At 31.3% G+C, this 21,157-nt stretch overlaps 1 protein-coding gene across 7 annotated transcripts in view; it reads left to right on the top strand.

The window, feature by feature from the left end:
- Nucleotides 1–1,346: 1,346 nt before the first annotated feature.
- Nucleotides 1,347–21,157, top strand: part of LOC129002096 (RING finger protein nhl-1-like) — a 187,218-nt gene continuing 167,407 nt past the window's right edge. For 4 of the 7 annotated variants that reach the window (XM_054429634.1, XM_054429636.1, XM_054429637.1 and 1 more), the window contains exon 1: nt 1,348–1,518. The gene's annotated coding sequence lies outside the window, so the exon portion shown is untranslated. Of the gene's footprint in view, nt 1,519–21,157 lie in introns of all 7 variants that reach the window. The other 3 variants (XM_054429631.1, XM_054429633.1, XM_054429638.1) reach the window with 1 other exon arrangement.

The raw sequence follows: 21,157 nt of genomic DNA on the forward strand, positions 1-21,157 counted from the left end.
TTGAAAACTGAAGAGAATGTCTGAATGTCTACAATATTATTTTTAACAAAATATGATATTATTAGTTTATATGAAACATTCCATGTTCAAGCAACAGCTTGATTTAAACTAAACATGCATTATTCATCGTCATAATGTTTCAAACATGTTTAATTGAAAGCGACCAACCAACGAAGTATGTAAATGTATGCAGTGTTACAAAAGTGGCAATGATTTATTTTTCAGTTAAAAGCGTGAATGTTATGCAGAGAGCTATTAACGCTGAAAACGTGGGACTGTTTTCCTATACATTTTCCCTCAGAATACTGAACGTATTCACCAGTATAACTTAAATAAATTGTTATCTCCCAATCCTAGATGTTGAGGTCACTCAAATAATGTTTTTTTTTATTAGATTGAATAAACAAAGTTAGCATTTGCATACCCTTCCTTATTAGAATTCTATATAAACCTCTTTCTTGTAAGGTAAAATCATAGGTAACGCTGTAGGCTATTTGTTAAATTGTTAATGATACAAACAATAAATCAGTAATCCTGACTCACTATACCATAGGGTGTGCTTCTAGTGTCGTGGTTATCGTCTCGGACTTATGTGCGAGAGGAACGGGTTCAATTCTCGACATCTCCACTAAATATCGAGTATGGACCACTTTCCTTATAACCGTCTGTATGACCTTTGTTCAAACTGAAATTGGTATAGGCCTACAGTCTTTAACTAAAAACTAAGGAGTAATATATAACCTAAAAGTTACCTGAAGTAGTTTTAAACACACAGAAAACTAACTGTTATTCGGTTCAACAATGTTCGCATTATTTAGCGATTAATCCTTCTGATGTCAATGTGCTGCTCATATTCAAAGCGTTGTACAGTTTAAATGTTAACTATTTGAGTAATATAAATCTATACTTATTTTCTGATTTCTATTATTTTTTTCAATTCCTTCACATTTGAAAACTGTGTATGCTATTATATAGGTTCCTATAGGTTCCTGCAAATATCTGTACAATAGTTTGTTTGGAAAATGAATGGTTTATTTATTCATTTAATTAATTAAATCAAGTAACAAAACAGGAGGTTCTTACATGACTCTTCAACCAACGACGTTTTTACCTGTTTCCTGAAATGCACGTGGGATTTAACTGTCTAAATTACAAATGGCATCTGACTTCATCCTCTTGACAAATTAGTAGGTTGGCCTCTAAAAGTCAACACAGTAAATGTTGTCATCTTCCCTTGCCGCCTCACCGCATGCCTAGGTGATCCGCCGCTATTTCTGCTACCTGCCCACCGCTGGCCCTAGGCCAGTCTACATGGCTGGCCTAGGGCCAAGCACACCTCGGATCCCTCCACCCTTTCTACAGTCTTCATCGCGGGCCGTCCATGCGGAATGGTGTTCTTTCGGGGATTAAGTTGCAACTATGAGTGCTTAAAGTGTTACTTTACCAGTGCCTAGTTTTGTTTCATTGACTGTTCTTTTCCACCATGGAGCCTTTGGATTATGTGATTTTTGTGTCAAGGTAATTTTATCAGTTTATAAAAGTATTAATTTAAATTAAGTGAAACCTTTGCCCATGAGTATAATTAGACAATACATTCTTCTATCAATGTCATAGTTTTATCAATGTGCTTTTAATCTGTCTGTAGACAGTTTTAAAATAAAATAAAATTGTTAAATTGAGACACTGAAACATTTCTTTGATGCAAACTAATGATTCTGTTGTCCATATATATATCGAATACCGATGTGAAATGATACAGCCCTTGATATATACAGTTTTGGGAGGGTCAGGCATTTCTTTCAGTGCTATTCGACCTGTCAGTGTCTCCCTGAATAAAATGTACAACACATTTTTCATTTGTCCACTAAAACATGCATCGAGAGATAAAAAAGTTATACCAGTTTACTGACACGAACAGTTGAATGTATTGTTATCCCTTTTCGTTTGTGCTTGACAGATTTATGACTGCCACTTTCCCACTTTCGTTCTCCACTCATGGGTCCATTTGTACACAGAGGGATTATTTTATTGCTTAACAAACTGTGGAAGTAAAAAATTAACTAGGAGCAATAAATAGCTTAAAATAAATTAGATTAGTTTCAAAAGCAATCATCAATATGTTGTTTGATTGTTTATATATTATGACCAATCTCACATGATTAGTAGTTTACAGACGTCTGAGAAAATGGATGAAACTATTGATTTCAGAAGGTTGAAATTAAGTACATTTTGTAAGTACAGTGTCGATTAAAGAACATTTTTAAAAAGGTTCAGAGGCTACTGATTAATTTATTTGGAAAAGAAAAACTACTTAACGGTTTGTGAACTGTTAGTAGAAATAGTTTAGATCGTGGACAGATTAATAAAGACAAACTAATATGGACGAATAGACATGTAAAAATTAACTATGTATGGGTGTATTTTACGATATAAATTTATTATAATGTAGACAATACTAATCACTAGGAACATGAAAACACCATATTAAATTTTTTTTTATAACACGATATTTTATACCCAAGCTTATTACTACAAATAGAGTTATTAGAGTAAATTACAATACAATTTAATAATCAAACATCATAGTTAGGTATGCTCCAATGGTATGATTTAGTGAAATTATTATATTGTACTATTTTATTTGTTATCCACACATTAGACCTTGTTGTATTTTAGTAAGTATTTTATTTCAACTCAGTACATGATAAAATATAGCACCTAATCTATTTTTTTGCGAGTTCCTTTCCATATCGTTCCTTTACAAGTAGTATCTCCATCTTACGCCCTGCTTGTTTATTCATTGAGTGGATGACCAATGGTGTGGCAATTTCTTCCATTAATATACTATTGAGTAGCTCTTGCTCAATCTAGAAAATTTGATCTAATAACATTATGATCCTGGTTCCCCCTTGATTTTCCTGTAATCTCTCCAGAATAAATATATGGTTTCTTCAAGTCATCCTTAATTTTTGTACAGTCTTTTTAGATACAACTGTTCACGGAACTGTACACGGAATATTTGAATTATTCTTCAGACACTTACAAAGTATCTACAACATAAATTCAACGTGGGTACAACGTACTGTAAGAGTCACGGGTGATGTCTTTTACTGCCTCGACTGTTTAGCTAATGACATCGTGGGGTAAGTACCAACACTCGCGATGATACTGCCACGCCAGGTTTGAATGTGGATCGTAATTTATGGACCATTTAACGCGGTGCTGCTTGGTGGCCGTGTAGACTTGTAGCTAATGTTGAATATAAATCTTCTTAAATTTCTCGTAGCTTTGAATTATTATTTGCGATCTCAAGACCTCGTGTCAAAAGTACTTTATACGTGATAAGAAGTTTTGCTAGAGAAATATTGGTTCGATTATGTTGTGTTTGAACTTTTATGAACAAACGTAGTTAAAATACAGAAGTAAATTAAAAATCGTTCACTTTGTAAGATATGTTGAATAACTTTTTAATTGGTTGCCAGTCTCTTTTAACTTTACATTTGTCCGTCAACATGGGTTTTAGTGCTTGAAGTATCAAGGTAAGAAAGTGAACTGATTTAGTACCAGAAACAAATAGTACCTACTGATAAATACATATACGGGGTGTGTCATCGGGGTAGCGGATTTTTATCCCCCTGGAATTTTACCCCCTGGGCAAACGTGACGTCACAAACCAGGGGGTAAAATTCCGGCCGCGAACTTTTGAGTTTCGCAATATCAGCTCGATGGATTAAACGCGGAATTAAACATATATTTTCACGGTTGTGAGTTTAATCAGAACTCATCAAATTATAAAAACCTAGAATTTACGGCCCGGTTTTTTACCCCCGGAACTTTACCCCCGGAATTTTACCCCCCGGAATTTTACCCCCCGGAGTTTTACCCCCCGGAATTTTACCCCCTGGCCAGATATAAATTAGTGAGAATGATTAATTATCGTCATTCAGTTTTAATTTAATGGTAAACATTTTATTATTAAGTAGCCTATCTTAATTTTATATGTAACATTAACTAATCGAACAGGGGTTTAATATTAATTTTGAGATTCGAGTGTCAGGATTCGGTCTTTGAAGCCAACTGTTGGTTAATATGATCAAAATAAAACAGCGAATTCTGTTTACTTAGTTGAGATTACAAAATAAATAAATAAAGATAGGCTACTAAATAATGAAATGATTACAATTAATTAAAAACAGAAATAAGAAAATCAATCCTTCAATTTCTAAAATCAGCCAGGGGGTAAAATTCCGGGGGGTAAAATTCCGGGGGGTAAAATTCCGGGGGGTAAAATTCCGGGGGTAAAGATCCGGCCCGTACATCTTCAGTTGCCTAAACGATAGTTATATGGACAGGGGGTAAAATTCCGGTTTTGATCGCTAATCTAATTAATCACGCTCTGACTATTTTCATTAGACTTCCAAATCCGGGGGGGTAAAATTCCGGCCGCGAACAAACTTTTGGCCACTCAGGTTACTACGTCATAGTGACGTCAGCTTTGCCCAGGGGGTAAAATTCCAGGGGGATAAAATTCCGGCGACCCGTGTCATCTGGACACAAACCCACGGAATCACTGTCTTCTCAGGCCATTTCGCTATCAGAGAGCACAGAATATAAAATTCTGTGCTCTCTGTTCGCTACCAACAGAGCTACTAAACTACTATAACTTTTCGTTTATTTATTTTATAGCATTACATATTTTTGCGATGCCTGATGGCAAGGTATTGTGCGTGGTAAATTATTTTTTCTCGATGGCTTTTCCTAATGAACTCTAAGTCTTTATAGGAGATTTAGCATCTTAGGTTTAACCTCGTGAAGGGTACAATAGTTTTGTTTTATTTTGTAAATTGTTTCTTACAAACATAATAAAATATATAAAGTACATAATTTGTCGGTTGACGTACTTAATCTACCTAACGTACTTTGACTTAATTGTTCCTGTATTCCTTTTAGGAATTCAGGCCAGCAATACCACTCTTTCGCTGAAAAGAATTTTGTGACGGTTGTAGGATTCCGCTATTAGAACAACTATTGCTCTGTATTTACTCTTGAATGTCTTGATAAGCCAATCTAATCCAAGTTTTTGTTTTTCCCTGTCATCTTATGGATTCCTTTCCAATATTTGTCCGTTTACAGTGTATTTAGGTCTGGTGAGAGTATTGCCGATTCACCCAAACACGGTTTGATTTTTACCGTATTTTGATCCCTTATTTGATTTTTTTGTTTGTTATTTTTTATGTCAGTGAATGATAAATATTCTTCTGAGATACTATTTGTTAATAAACACAAAAATTAGACTATGAGATCACTCGTCTTACATTTGCTTCTAAGACTTTTGGTTTACCCAATGGTTTAAAAAGTTTAATATTAATTATAGTTTTTTTTACCAGAGATTCAGTGAATACAAAAAATCTTTGCCATACATTTATTAATGATGTTGGAATAAATTTACCAATAGTAATAAATCAAACAATGAAAATAGACATCATCGTTTTCAAAATTTAATTTTAAAACAAAGCATGTTATTAAATTTAAAAGTTGGGGCAGTTGTATTGATTAGAACCTTAATAATTCATAACAACATGACAAAACAAATCATCGCAGTAGAAACAAGATTAACATTAAATAAGTGACGCTGATTGGGATGAAAATATACAATTGTGTTTGTCCATGGAGTAATAATCGGTATAATTACTAGCCTAAGGGAGGTTAGTGATTACGTAACTGATTAGGTATAGCCTGTAACCTCTGTATCGGACGTCCACTGGTAACTGTGCATATGTAATTTTACATATATATTTTTTAAATATTAACGTTTTTGTGTAATTAAAGTTCCAAACAATTTATTAAGGTAGTAAACACCGTTAATAATTTTAATAATGTACAATGCTTGTAGTAGATAGGGATTTTTATTATTTGAAAAGGTATTCCATAAAATATTCATGAATAATCAAAATGATGTTAAGTAAAACTGTAATATTTGCTATTAAATTGATGTTACACCAATATTTTCTCCGTAACTAAATACGGGGTTGCTTGATATACTCCAAGTTAGAATTAATATTTATTTTCTCGTGGGATGAAATATAAAAAAATCGCAATTGTTTTCAACAGCAATTTTAGGTAATAATGCAGTGAACGTGAATAAGTAGTTATACCAATATGGAGAATAAACTATTTTGTCTTCTACTGCATACAGGGCTAAAGGGCTGTATGATGAGATCGTCCTCTATAAAAACCTTAATATAATTTTTTATGTGTATGTATTATATCAAATTGTAATTTAGTTTAATTTTTATTTGTTGATTGCATTTATTTATATTTATGTGATCGTTTTTGTCAACATTTATATTTTTGTTATTGTGTCTGTGTAGTAAGTACATTATTGGGGCAACTCAATTTTCGAGTAACGATTGTTTCGATTTTAATTTTATGCAAATGCAACGTTCATAGTTTAATCTATTAAAATCATGTCCTTTGTAATTGAAGGTTCTGTTCCTGGATACGATTAATCAGCATTCAGGAATAACTATTGTTTTACGATTATATTAGCTCCTATAAATTCATTTTTCACAGCGCTCAGTTACTTTATAAACACGGTGTTAAATAGGATGCATGTGATTGTGTTAACACAATAGGATAGTATACATACAATCTGTAAAGATGTTTATCTGTAGATTATGATAAGAAATAAATCAATAGAATGAATTAATTCGAGCCCCAAGTAGATGTTTTAGGGGATTTTAACCAAAATGTAACCTTAAATACTTTAGGTAATAAATACAGTAAATTTTATCAATGAGATATGCTTAGTTTGTTGTGAATACACATTAAGTGTTGCAAACGAAAACAAAGACCACCGGGATCACCAAATATAATATTGGCACCTGCTGGACCGACTCATCGCGTATTTTGAGACTGACCGACATTTTACACTTGGGTTTCATCATGCCAACTGACTTACCGGAATAGAAAAATGACTTGTCCAAATATTTCTTTAAATCAACACTAGAACTCCTGAAGTGTATTTGACTTAATTTTAAAATGTGATCGTATAACAAAAAAAGGGTTTACGATAGTAGTTTTCCGTTCATAACAAATCTAAGCTTAAACCAAAAGCAAAGAAGACTACCTATTTGGTATTGGAATGCGTATTTCTATAGTATAAAAGTCCACGGTTTGTTAAATATTTAATTATTATGTTTTTTTTTATTTTGACTGGCTTATTTATGGAAACATATTTACAAAATATTTAACAAGTTGTCAGTGTTATATTATTCGTAGTCAACAAATTTGAAACAAGTATTTTAAAAGGTAGTTAAAACACGAAGTGTTAGGTAAAATTCATCATAGTTATCTAAAAGTTGAATTATACTCGTAGATTTAAATTCAAAACATTTTCCAATTACACATTTTAAAATTATTATTTTTTTACTTTCGTCTGTTCTCTGGTCTCACGTCAATAGGGTAAATTCTATCATAAACTTGTTAAACTCACTTATAAATGTTTGTACTTTTTAAGAATGTTTTTAGATTTTAGCCTTATTATCAGCAACACAACCTTACCAATATTTCAGGTACGTTTGAGTTTCTTGCTGACTAAAGTGAAAACCTACTTGCCAAAGAAGAGAATGCGGGCGAACTAGAGATAGGAACAAAGACAAAACACACATTGTTAATATACTTTAGTCATTCGCTCAGCATCCTGACGTGTTAAGGTGTTCACTTCAATGATTGTCCTTTTAATAATGTGAAGTGCTATGAGTTGTTTAAATATTTAGAAAAAGTAAACAAACCAAAGCAAATTAGCATCAATTCACCTTTTTATATACATACCATTAACAATGTCTCTTTTATGTTTGGTATTTATTACGTAACAAACAATGTCTGTAACCTTGTTGTATCTTTTTCGAATAACATAACGATTGAAAAGAAACAGGAAATTAATATTTTAATATAAACTATCTGGGCTATACACTTACTGGTTATTGGGTTTGCGATATCCTGGTTATAATTGGGTAACATTATACCCCTGTTATACGTAGATAGCCTGGGTCGACTAATAGTAACCTCAATTACTGAGAGAGAATGTAGACGGTAGTGTTTTAGCAGATATATACCTGTATTTTGATAATTGTTTGCTATACACGTACCGTTCATTAGGTTTGCAATATCCTGGGTATAATTGGGTAACATTATACCCAGGATATACGTAGATAGCCTAGGTCTACTAATAGTAACCTCAATTACTGAGAGAGAATGTAAACAGTAGTGATTTAGCAGATATATATGTACCTGTATTTTAAACGATCTGGGCTATACACTTACCGGTTATTGGGATTGAGATATCCTGGTTATAATTGGGTATCATTATACGCCTGTTATACGAGTATAGCCTGGGTCGACTAATAGTAACCTCAATTACTGAGAGAGAATGTAGACGGTAGTGTTTTAGCAGATATATACCTGTATTTTGATAATTGTATGCTATACCCTTAGTGGTCATTAGGTCTTCAATACCCTGGGTATGATTGGGTATCATTATACCCCTGTTATACGTAGATAGCCTGGGTCAAATAATAGTCACCTCAATTACTGAGAGAAAATGTGAACAGTAGTGTTTTAGCAGATATACCTGTATTTTGATAATTATATGCTATACCCTTAGTGGTCATTAGGTCTGCAATACCCTGGGTATGATTGGGTATCATTATACCCCTGTTATACGTAGATAGCCTGGGTCAAATAATAGTAACCTCAATTACTGAGAGAAAATGTGAACAGTAGTGTTTTAGCAGATACATAACTGAATTTTAATAATTGTTTGCTATACACGTATCGTTCATTAGGTTTGCAATACCCTGAGTATGAATGGGTATCATTATACCCCTGTTATACGTAGATATCCTGGGTCAACTAATAGTAACCTCAAATACTGAGAGAGAATGTGAACAGTAGTGTTTTAGCAGATACATAACTGAATTTTGATAATTGTTTGCTATACACGTACCGTTCATTAGGTTTGCAATATCCTGGGTATAATTGGGTATCATTATACCCCTGTTATACGAGGATAGCCTGGGTCAACTAATGGTTACCTCAATTACTGAGAGAGAATGTGAACAGTAGTGTTTTAGCAGATACATAACTGTATTTTGATAATTGTTTGCTATACACGTACCGTTCATTAGGTTTGCATTATCCTTGATATTATTGGGTATCATTATACCCCTGTTATACGAGGATAGCCTGGGTCAACTAATGGTTACCTCAATTACTGAATGTGAGAGAAAGTCTTGTAGAATCAATTAAATATTGTCTTGGTTATAAGCTGCTTAGTTCTCTAAACGTTATTAACAATTGGAGGGACATCACATAACATTATAGTAAATTAAAGTGATTTTTTTATTGGTTGGACGTTATATTTACAAAAATGTTTAACATTTTATTAAATTTTAAGGAAAAAAAACATTTTAATCAATATATTTAACAATCGTGTCTTACTGATGCAGTAACTTTTTTAGTTTATTTATTTATTAACCATTCATATTTATACTGTGCACCTGTTGTTGAAAATCAGTATACGCACATTCATATACTAACTTATTTATAGAACAAACATTACAACACAACGTACCTCCTAGTACGTACGGTATAGCTGAGTAGTTTTTACCGAGCTTAGTACATCTAAGGCTGAATTTAAATTTGTTATACAATATGTGTTAATAACATAAATTTAAATATTACAAACTTTTAATTGAGATGTTTGCTATTTTATGTTTTTCATCATGAGTTGTCACTATTGTTATCAAACAAAACAGTACGTAAGAACCGCCCCAAATAATTAAATAAAAAAAAAAAAAACCTTTAGACCTACATTATTTTAAATTAATGTTATCCGAGACATAAAAACGTGTTTCTTTTGTTTACGTCGTAGTCTGTTTATTATTGATTAAAACTTGGGTTATAATCTTCGTGTTAAATCCAACCAAAGTTTTATTTCCGCCCAATACTTTAATAAGCTATTACAGGGTTTCATTCAATCATATGCTTTCGTTTTAATATTAAAATTCCTGTTATCTTTTTCAGACTTTATGATATTCAAACATTTTCGTTGGAATCCATATAAAACTTTACCTTCTCTTTACAAATATTGCTACGGACAATCAAAAAATAATCTTGGACGGAATCCATTCCACAGACAAAGTCATTCAAATGTTAGCTAACGCTTAATTAAGGTACATTACTTTAATTTGATCTTGGATTAAATGAATCAGTGGAACGATTGCCACGTTGGCTACAAGTTCGTAATGTAAAACGAGTTGAATAAATATCTAGTGGATTATACCATTGGACGGTTTCCAGCTGGCGACGTTCTAACAATCTCTCATCGAATGGCGGCGGTTCAGCACCTAGTTTACACCGATCTTTGCGGTTTAATGAATTTACCGTGTCTGGTAACTAATCTTGGCGGCCATTTTTATAATTTAATTTACAAATACATGGCTCATTTTATGATAAAAACGTTCAAAAACATTTTGTTTATCATTGAAGTTGTCGTATCAAATGACGCTAAGTTCGAAAACATTGAATAGCAAATAGCTCAAATATTACGAGTTTTAGTTTTAAAATAAGGCAAAATGAGGTGCGACCTGACTGCTTAGGTTTATTCTATCTCATTTTACAACTTGAATTTATGATATTTCAGATGTTCTTTTTGATCTTTTTAAAATTTTATGTTGTTTAATAGGAAGCTACAAATACTAAATAAAAAGTGTTCTCCATTTTTTTAACTAGCCCTTTATTTTTAATCATCTAAATTATAGAAATTAAAATGCCCACCATTTTGAAATTTTTAAATTTATTGAGTTAACTTTATTTAAAGATAATTCTTTTGAACCTTACATATTATGTTTCATAAAGACTGGTTGGAACAATTAAAAAATAAAATCTTTATTGTAAAAAATACAAAATAGCAGAAAATCGGTCAACGAAGTGATTTGGAAAAAGTAGTTTTTCTCTTAAATAGAACAATTTCCCGGTGTTGGCTGTTTAGTTAGGAACACCCGTATACTGTATACAACAAATTGGGGGGATGGTGTTGAATCTGGATATCAAAAAGAAAAAGTAAATCGGTCCTGGGCTTAGGTCTTACCATGGCACTTATGGTAATAATTTAACCCTAAATGGGAAGTTCGCTAACATTTGAAAAGGTACTAAAATATCCACATACTACCTCGTTTGTGGGGATCATTTGTAATACGTTTGTTCATTTCATGTTTTCCATATTAGGTCGGGCATTAATATTATATATTTTAAGGTACTATGTGTATACTATAGAAGTTTGTTTATGCAATTCTGCGAAGCACAATACATGGCATAAAAATAAGCACAAATATGATAGTAATTATCAACAAACCGTATTACTAATATACTGTTAAGTACATGGTACCATTTATCATGGTGATAATTGCTTATAAAGATATGATTGGCTATACAATGCTTACCTGTTGAAACTATAAAAAAATGCTCAAGAGACTTGTATTCAAATATTTGATTTCAAAGAAATATTTTTGGTGTTTTAAAACGTAAATAACGTCTCCCAGAGCGACAGAGTTCCACTCCATTAAACCGTTTAGAACTCTAAGTAAATGACACCGAACCTAAAAATATCTCAAAACTATTTGCAACTGTTATTCTGTGTAACATTGACTCTTACTTCTAATGCAATTTCAAAAATATAAAAATTTTATGATCATTGGCTAGTTTTTTAATAATTTATTAACAACCGTGTTTCCTAACCTTACGTTATAGTCTACATTCTATTCTGCTAGATAACTATGTTTTGTTACCAGCTCTTTTAAGCTCCAGAAAAAGCTACAGCAGTTAAACTAAATCGTATAATTTATAGATAAAATATCGTTTGTCTACAGTTCTCATACAAAGTGGGATGTTGCGGGCAAAAACTCAACTAGCAGTATAGTTAATAATTTTTCAAAATTTGTTCAACATTTACTAGACACGTAAATAGGTTTGAACAGAAAAAATAGTCAGTTCATGCTCTACTCTGCTGTCAAGTTTTTTAGCAACTATATCAGCAAAATCTAAAACATTTATCTATCACCGTATGTGTACTGGGGTTTTATTTCTTATCAAAGATTGAACTTGCAAATGTGGCCAACACTGTGTTCCAACTTTGAGAAAACGTTTCATGTAACCTAACTGGCAATTTTAAAATGTCTAAACACATTTGAAACATGAAACGCAATCATGGGCCTTCAAAGTGGTTTTTTTATCATTGTTTGTCAGAAAAACTTTAAAACCCTAATCATTACACGATTTAGTGATACATATATTACAGTACTTTATTTAGACTTACGTCAGGCAAACACATATTATTTTATCATTGGGTTTAAGGAATTCTGAAATAAATTAACACATAAATGAAGTATGAAATCCATATGAGCTTTACTTAATCGTATAAATCCTTGTCAAAACAATCTTCCCTTGACACGTTCACCTGGCTTACAGAACCTCACTGTCCCTGATGTTCGGCGAATAATCCTCTTATAGAGAACACCTTTCATGTAACTGGGCCTTAAGCTTCTTATTAACTAAAATATATTCAATCAAAACCAAGAACTTGCTGAGCATTTTTTTTGTAACAGAAACATCACTATTGTATTAAACTAAATTAATTAGCAGTTAACTAGACTGCCCAGTACTACTGGTACGTATTTAAAGATGAATCTTAATGCGGTTACGGTCTCGTTTACGTAATATGTTCATGGTATGGTTTACATAAACGTGCGATTATAAATTAAATGTCACTTCAAACGGAGTGACATTATCCTTTTATAGATGCAACCGATTTATGTTAGGAGATAAAAGTAAGTGTTATTCTTTCGGACCATTTAACTTCAAGTTCTCGTATTTAACGTAGTATCCGATGGATGAACTTCCATTCTTCAATATTAATATTTAAAAGCTTTTATAAATTTTAATTTTGTTATGAGCTCGAAGGCTTCACTATTTTTCAAAATCAACAAATAACATAAGTCTTAGTACATATATGCTTGTTTTATCGTAATATAGTAATTGATTCACAGTATATGGGACATGACATATATATATTAAATTACCTTATTTTAACATATTTATTTGTTAAAATCTTGTGCATATGTATATGAATTTCATAACATCATTTTGACATAATAAAATACTACAATGTTTTAACAATCAAATGATTAATGGTTCGGTGAACTAAATATAATTATTATTAACTGATCACTTAACAGAAATAACATAAGCAACAGGTTTTGGATAGGAAATTAAATACATTACACTGATTGCGTGGGACAACCGGTTGGAAATATTCCAATTGGTAGGGCTTGAATTATATTAAATTGGATTATGCAACTTTTATGATGATTTGTTATAATCTTAATCGTTTCTAGTAATAAGGCTGAAATATTTATGTTTATATTTATTTTTCAAGAAGTAACTGCATTATTAATGAAAATACTAATGTAAAAATATATTGTTAGCATGGTTGTTAAATTATTTAGTTTTGTAAATCAAGGTTTTTTCAGTATAAAGCTGGAAGAAAGTCGTAGAACGAAACAATACAAAGGTTCTTTTAATTTTTTTTTATTTTATTCGTTTCTTTATAGTTAAACGGCATAAATGCATAACTTTCACCTATTAAAATCTATCATGAGTAAAGAACATTGTTAAGGAAGCACTATTTTCAACGAGTTTGATAAATTAATTTAGTTAAATATACGTTTAGTATTTCGGATAAAACCACCTCAATAGAGTGACCACAAAACTCCAAAGCCACAATATTATGCAGTAAACTCGTGTATTCATAAGAGTATTTAAATCAGGCACAGCTTTGAAGTTGTATCTGCTTTTAATCTGGTCTTTCAGAATGTAAATTCCATATGTATTGCAAACTTGTTGAAAAGGTTTATATGTTAGAGTGGTTATATAATCGCCATTTACTTTTGTAAACTGTTATTACTTTGGAATTAAAATCGTTATATACATTAAGCGGCATTAGAAATGTGTGAGTCGGTGATTATTAGTCTACACGTAACTTGGAACGACGTTAACGACCTTTCAACTGATGTCTGTTTTTATATTTAACATTAAATTTTCCTCTTTATTAATAGTGGTATAGTTCTAGAATTTTATAAGAACATAGAGTGGATATTTTTGACTCAAGCTTTGAGGTAAGGTTAGTAAAGTTAATAATTTACCTACTTTAAGTCTTTTGCATTACTCGTTTGAAATATTGAAACAATTTACGATACTCCCGCATGATATTCCCCTATAATCCTGTAGCCATGATGGAGCTGACACACAGCAATGTGGTGCACCATGTGTCATACGAATATCCTGGTTAATTCGTTGGGGATAAGTAGCTGATGGCTCAGTACATCAGGAACAGTGAGGGTCTGTAAGCAAAGGGGACGTGTCAGGGGGAGATTGTTTTGACAAGGAGATATTTGATATGTTTGCAGTTCTGATTGTAAGATCCCTATGTATATATAGTTAAATAAAACATGTCAAACTTTTATGTTTTGTAAGTTGCTAATTTATTTTTAAATTTGCTTTACTTTAAACGAAGTTTAAATTTACACATTTTTCAAAAATATAAAAAGTTATCTGGATTTAATACTTTATAGATTTATCATCCTCATAGATAATACAATTAATTGAGGAATACGATTTTAGAGCTGGTTTTGAATGGTTCATATAGAGGGTATGGTGTTGTTTAATAATTTGTTTAGTAATTTGGCTGGTTTATTATAAAACAGTTTTAACTAAATACAGCAATAAATCTAGAATCCTTGTCGTATTGGTTTTGACCACCAACAGATTTTGGCGACCTTGGTTGCCCTCGCCGATTTAAATGAACTTGAACGTCAATTAACTCATGTTCACTATGTCAAACTATTAACAAACGAGAAGTGTACGTCAACTAACAAATGTTATGGGGAATCAATTTTCGATTACGTATAACTTCTATGTTTTTATGAATAATTTAGACGAACCCTTGCAAAAGTGCCAAAAACACAATAACAGATTTAACCTTTATGTTGTTTCTATTATTTTATTTATTATTTTCAGGTGGCTTCTAATAGAACGTTCAAATAACTTCTTCACCCGGATACTAAAAGACTATTCAATCATTTGCCACAAACCATGTATCTAAAAGCCGGATAGAATGTGCAATGAACTTATAATAAACGGCTAAACTCATGTATGTAATTTTAAATACAGTATACATTTTGGTATAGTGCAAACATTCATTTTCATTGAATTAGGTTAATTAGGTTGTAATGGGTGGTTTTATAACCGTGCATACCTATTAAAGATTTTTTCTGCAACAAAAACCATCACAACAACATCGGTAACCAACTAAATGTAAATCCAACACGGCCAGCTGGAATTCTTCCAATATTTTAATCTACTCGGTTCTAATGTGATTTATTTTCCGATCAAAAACGTGTTTCCCATGTTCAGTTTCGTTTGCCAGTTTTAAATAAACATTCTATGTTATCACCAAAGACCCAATACGTATTTTAAAATAAATAACATGGGATATTTTTGGTCTTGCTTACATTTCTAAAATATTTAATAAAGCATTTGGGGGGTATTCAAATTTATAATTTATCTTAAATTTAAATAAAAATTTATAAATGAGGTTAAAAAAATATTACTTACGTTGTTGCTCTAAAGTACTAATTTAGCTTTAACAGCTTTAATATTAATGTTACAATTCAAAACTCACAGGAACATATAAAGATATACATAGGTAGTACACATGTTCTACTTTTCCCTCTCAATAGGCTAAGTTGCACTCGTACGTACCTCTAGCCATAGTTTAAGCAATTGGTAAACATAGGCAACTCTAAGAGAATTGCTAAAGCGTTTTAAAATGTTACATATCATATTCAGCATTATATCTTTTACTATACTTTAAACTTAAACAGAATTTTATAACTCAAACATATTTTTATTTCGTGTTAATTACTACACACATATGTAAAAAATAAGTATTCAAAAGCCAGTTTCAATGGACGTGTGTTTCATGCATCTAGTACAAAGTGAATCACTAAAACAACTACTGAAAACCTATATGTTATGATCTGATATCATGTGTAAAAGACAGTATGATATGAAAAAATATTCGTTTTGTTAAAGCAACCAACCTTTGACACATACGGATTAAAGATCCTCTTTGGCCCTGGTTTATAATCCTCTTATTTCAAACACATTCTCATGTGACTGTGCTTAAGCTACTTATACCGATTGAATGATACATCGAAATAAAATTGTTAATCCATGAGTAGAACATCAGCCACACGTTTAATGAGTGACTCTCATCTTTACCTGTTTATCTTTGACCCGCTTCAATGGATTTTACTTGAAATTAAGTTTGCGGTTGTTAATATTTACTTATTAAAGTTGTCAAACCCATTTCAAACAGTTAATACTTTTTTATCCAACAGTTTTGGACTATGCATGAATGCGAGGTAAAAAAATGACCAGTATTAGTTTTTGCATATAAAAATATTACACGGTTTGAAAATGTTTTGACATTATAATCCTGTTGGGTCATTATTTGAACCATCTTCATTTGCAATGAACCTCATTAAAATTTGCCTTAAGAGATTAAGAACAACACAAAATTAATTTGTAACCACTAAATTGTTAATACAACTACATTCAATCATTATTTGTATTCTATTATGTTATTAATTAATAAATTATACACATTTTCCAGCATTATTATATGTAAAAATACAAATAAAGATTTTTAATAAATCCCTCTATTAATTGTCGGAAATTATTTCAAGCCACATTCAATGTACACTTTCATAATAGGATTTTTGGACAGTAATAAATCATTCTGTTACACTCAAAACAGCGAAAGTTACTACAAATCTTACTCACAAAATTCAAAATGTGGGTCGTAATGTAAACTATATCACGGCAAGAATGAAATTGCACAAAACGAGTTTGCCTTTTTATTTACTTTCCATTTAGTGTGATTGAATCTGGGGAGCGAGCCGAGTGGTTAGAGCGAAAAAGTAATGTGCAAAAAATACCGGGCTCGTGCCTAGAGTCGTAGGACAAAAAAGGAAAAAAGTGTGATAGAACCACTATTTTACTCGAATGCCTGTACGCCATTCCCGCTTTTACCCGGACTTTAACTACAAAGCCATCTTTTTCAACATCTTATGTGAGATCTCAGCAAATAGTATGCGAAAAGCAAAGCCAATATTTTTTATTGTAGAACAGAGTAAAGTTTAGAGCTAATAAACCTAGTAACTTAACAGGGGAAAAGTTTAAGTTATGATATACCTAAAATAATATTTCAATGTTAGAGACGTCTTAAACTAAATAATATTCAGAGCTTTGAAATGGTTCCAGATAATAAACGATCCAAGTCTGGAGTACTTGAGCCGAGTGCCAGAGAGAGAAATGGAGCAGAACTCTCCGTGTGACTTTTTCTGAGCTTTCATCACATTTAACAGAATACACTGACGAACAAATCTTTCCAACTCGAGTTTTAATTTAAAACACTGTATGAAACATTTTAGCAAAAAAATGTATATTGGTAATATCGGTAGGGCTATACTACCATACGGAATATGACTTTTTCGCTAATTAATTGTATCGTGTGTGTGTGTAATGTAGTTTTATTCTTAAGATGAAAAATAAATAATAGTATAACTCATGAGTGATCAGTCATGAAAGAAAAAGGTTTGGCTGGAAAATGATGATAAAGGATGAGGCAAAGTAAAAACGTTAAGTAGCCTACATCACATTTTACCTCTAATTTTAAATAAGAAAATTCTTTCTATTTGGGTATGAAAAAAATTCAAAAATTAACAATGTGTTAGTAGATCAACAACGACAGCCATTCAACAGAGTTTTTCCCAAACTTATATTTACTAAAATAACATTTAATGTTCATAATTTTATACAACTCTTATATCATAATTTTCCTCCATCATATTCAAGTCATAGTTAAATACCATACAACTACTTTAAGTAAGCTTTACTAAGCATATTTTCAACAAAACTATATCTTAGCACTGTAAATATAAAGTTATCAAAAACCGTAAATAATGCACAGCTTAAGGATGGTATATTCTTTATTCAGCTTACGGGTTTTTTAAAAGCACGTTTCCATAATACATGCCAAGCAAGTGATTAAAATGTAATCCTCGTTACTAATAAAACTGTTACAATGACTATATAATAATATTAATAATCTACAGAATCCTATCATTAGAAAGACAAGATAAGCTACTTACTCTCTAGATAAGATTTTACTCTTGGAGTGTAGCCTAAAAGCGTGATGTAGGAAACATCACGTAATAGGTCCATTTATCAGACTGTTGTAGACTATATTCACTCCAACACGTACCAGAAGACCCTGAAGACTTATTCAATTAGCCATAACTTAATTTGCGTTAAAGATGCATTTTATTATCTTTAATTGTTATAGTTGTGTTTTTATTGTAAACCACAATATTTTAGAGGTTAAGTGGTAGAGAGGACTTAAAAGTCCTAACTTTGCCTCTTCAATAAAGACATTTTTCATTTAATTTCATTTCAATATGCAACCGTATGAAAAGTAATATTTAAAACAGTACGGTAAAAATTATAAAACATAAAATTTTTGGTCTGAAAACGAGAATTTGAATCTTTTACGGTGAGGTTAAAAAAAGAAAATTGTATGTGAAAATGTATGCCGAGGATGAGGTTGGTCTCGTGTCTGGGACTTGTTCTCGAGGTCAGGGTTTCCCACTAATAGCCAATGAGCTGTTAGTTTTTCCATTTATCTACAAAACAATAAAACAAACTGCTCTTATCGTATTTTTACTAATTTACTATTCCTCCTACTCTAGGGAGAAGGGTCAAAGGTATAATTTTACCGCAAGCTTACGAAAATTTTTCATTACGATTCGTCCACTGCATCATATTCTGTGGCGTTACCTATATCTATGACGGACTTAACCAGATTCTGTTATCTCTAAATAGGTCTTCTCAAAATTAAATTTAGTTATTGTTTAATCGAGATTTATTATCCCTGCTCAGCAATGGGTAGGTAATTTATTACCTAGCCTATCTTTTTTTGTCTACTCTTTACCTCACCTAAATGTCTGCAATATTGTCTTTAATATCATAGTTATGCTAATTCCCAATCCCATTATTTTATCGTAAGTAGGTCCAAATAACTTCCACAAAATAAGTTGTGGAATAATATTAGATTTTCTTCTATCTTTAATCTCCAGGTTTAAGGTCATATAATATTTTTCAAGTTTTACGATTACGCATAAATAATTCCTTCCAAATAATTTCAATAATTCCTCATTAACCCAAAATGTTTACTGTTCTATGATAAATAATTCATGAATAAGAAATGTTAGAACACACTATGTTTGATTAGCTTAAATCATCACATATTTGATACAATCAAACGTTGACACAAATTATCAGTCTCATTTGAACATTTTTCAAAGTTCGTTTTGTTTAGAATGACTGCCGGAAAAAAGCTTTGACAGACGAAACGTTGGTGAGATATCTGCTATGTTTCCTCTTTGAAATCAAACACCGGTAGCATTTGTCATTAGCACGTCAATTTATAGTTGTAGTACTGTATTGTATTTTCACAGCAGTCACTTTTTATAATTTACACATTTTTATTGAAATATAACTTAATATTCGACTTTCTTTCTAATTAAAAAAGTGCAAATAATATAACATACAATATAAAGGATTTTTTCGATGAATTGAAATTAATTATTTCCATTTAACTGAAATTTAAAGATTTTTTTAAAACTACTCCAATCTTAAAATATAAATAATAAATGTTGAACCTATTTCAAGTGTTTTTTTGCACGTACCTTATAATAACACAATAACAAACTGAAACATAGAGCTTGTTAATGTAAACAGAAATATGAAAATGTTTAAATCACCACTAGGGAATTAGTTTAATTCCCAATTACTAACAAAATGAATCAACACTATTTAATCGTTTCATACAACATTCATATTGTTCATATCGTTCATATCGTCTCGTTTCATATTGTTTCATTATTTTTTTTTATTTAAATTTGTAAATAATTATTGCATTAACTGTTAAGTGTAATGGTATAATTTCCGCCTTTTATATAAATAATACATTAAAAGTGAATTCGTTCTGTTAGTACAGTTAGCGTGAAATTAAACACTATTCATGAATTTGATCAGTAAAACCATAGACTAAGGAGAATGAAAGTATTTTTATTCTCCTTAGTCTATGGTAACACGTATAGTTACATAATCACATATTGTTTAACGTATATTCTAATGAGAATAGTTTATAAGGTCTACTGGTTTTGTTGTTTTTTAAACTCTGTGAATGGCAACATTAGACTGCTTGACAACTTTCGATGAAGATAGATGCTAATAAAGACTGTCTATCATCAATCTGTTTGTCATTACACTCCAAAGTGATGAGCCATCTGACGATTGTCTTTGATGTTATTAAAATTTATATCGCTTTGATATTTAAGCACGTCTTCCGTCCCTTCCTATTACCCTTTGCACATTTCCTATTCTTCTTTTAGACCGGTAACTTTATCATAAATTACTCTAATTACTCTTAAAATACTTCCACCCAACCCCCTTTCTTATACACGTTTTAATTCTTTCGTTCTTTCCTTTTTTTAATAAAGAAAAATCTGCCTCCATGATAGAACTTGACGAAGAATGTTGTAAAACATAATTGTTTACACAAATTGGATTTTAGTGAGCGTTCTGGGAAATATATATTCAAACCTCAAATTTGAACCTGGATTTAGTATTGTCCCATGAGATTAATAGCTAAAGTGAGAGAATAATTTCACAGAAAAACAAATACATTAAATTACCTTCTTAACTCCATTTTTACTGGATGTCCATCCCTCTAGCAAACAGCAAAACTGTGCAGAGAGACTGTGATACGTTTAAGAGTCAACACTAACAGAAGAAATTTCGATTGGTTTCAATTCACGAAAACCTTTTCCATATATTCAGCGTTTGTGATAAAATTAGATATTGATTTTCTACAAACATATTTAATTATATCCTCTTGAGTTAGTAAAAA

This window comes from Macrosteles quadrilineatus, unplaced genomic scaffold (assembly GCF_028750875.1).
Source record: "Macrosteles quadrilineatus isolate MER2022 unplaced genomic scaffold, UCM_ALF_1.0 Scaffold_9__3_contigs__length_116548681, whole genome shotgun sequence".
NCBI classification, from domain to species: Eukaryota; Metazoa; Arthropoda; class Insecta; order Hemiptera; family Cicadellidae; genus Macrosteles; species Macrosteles quadrilineatus.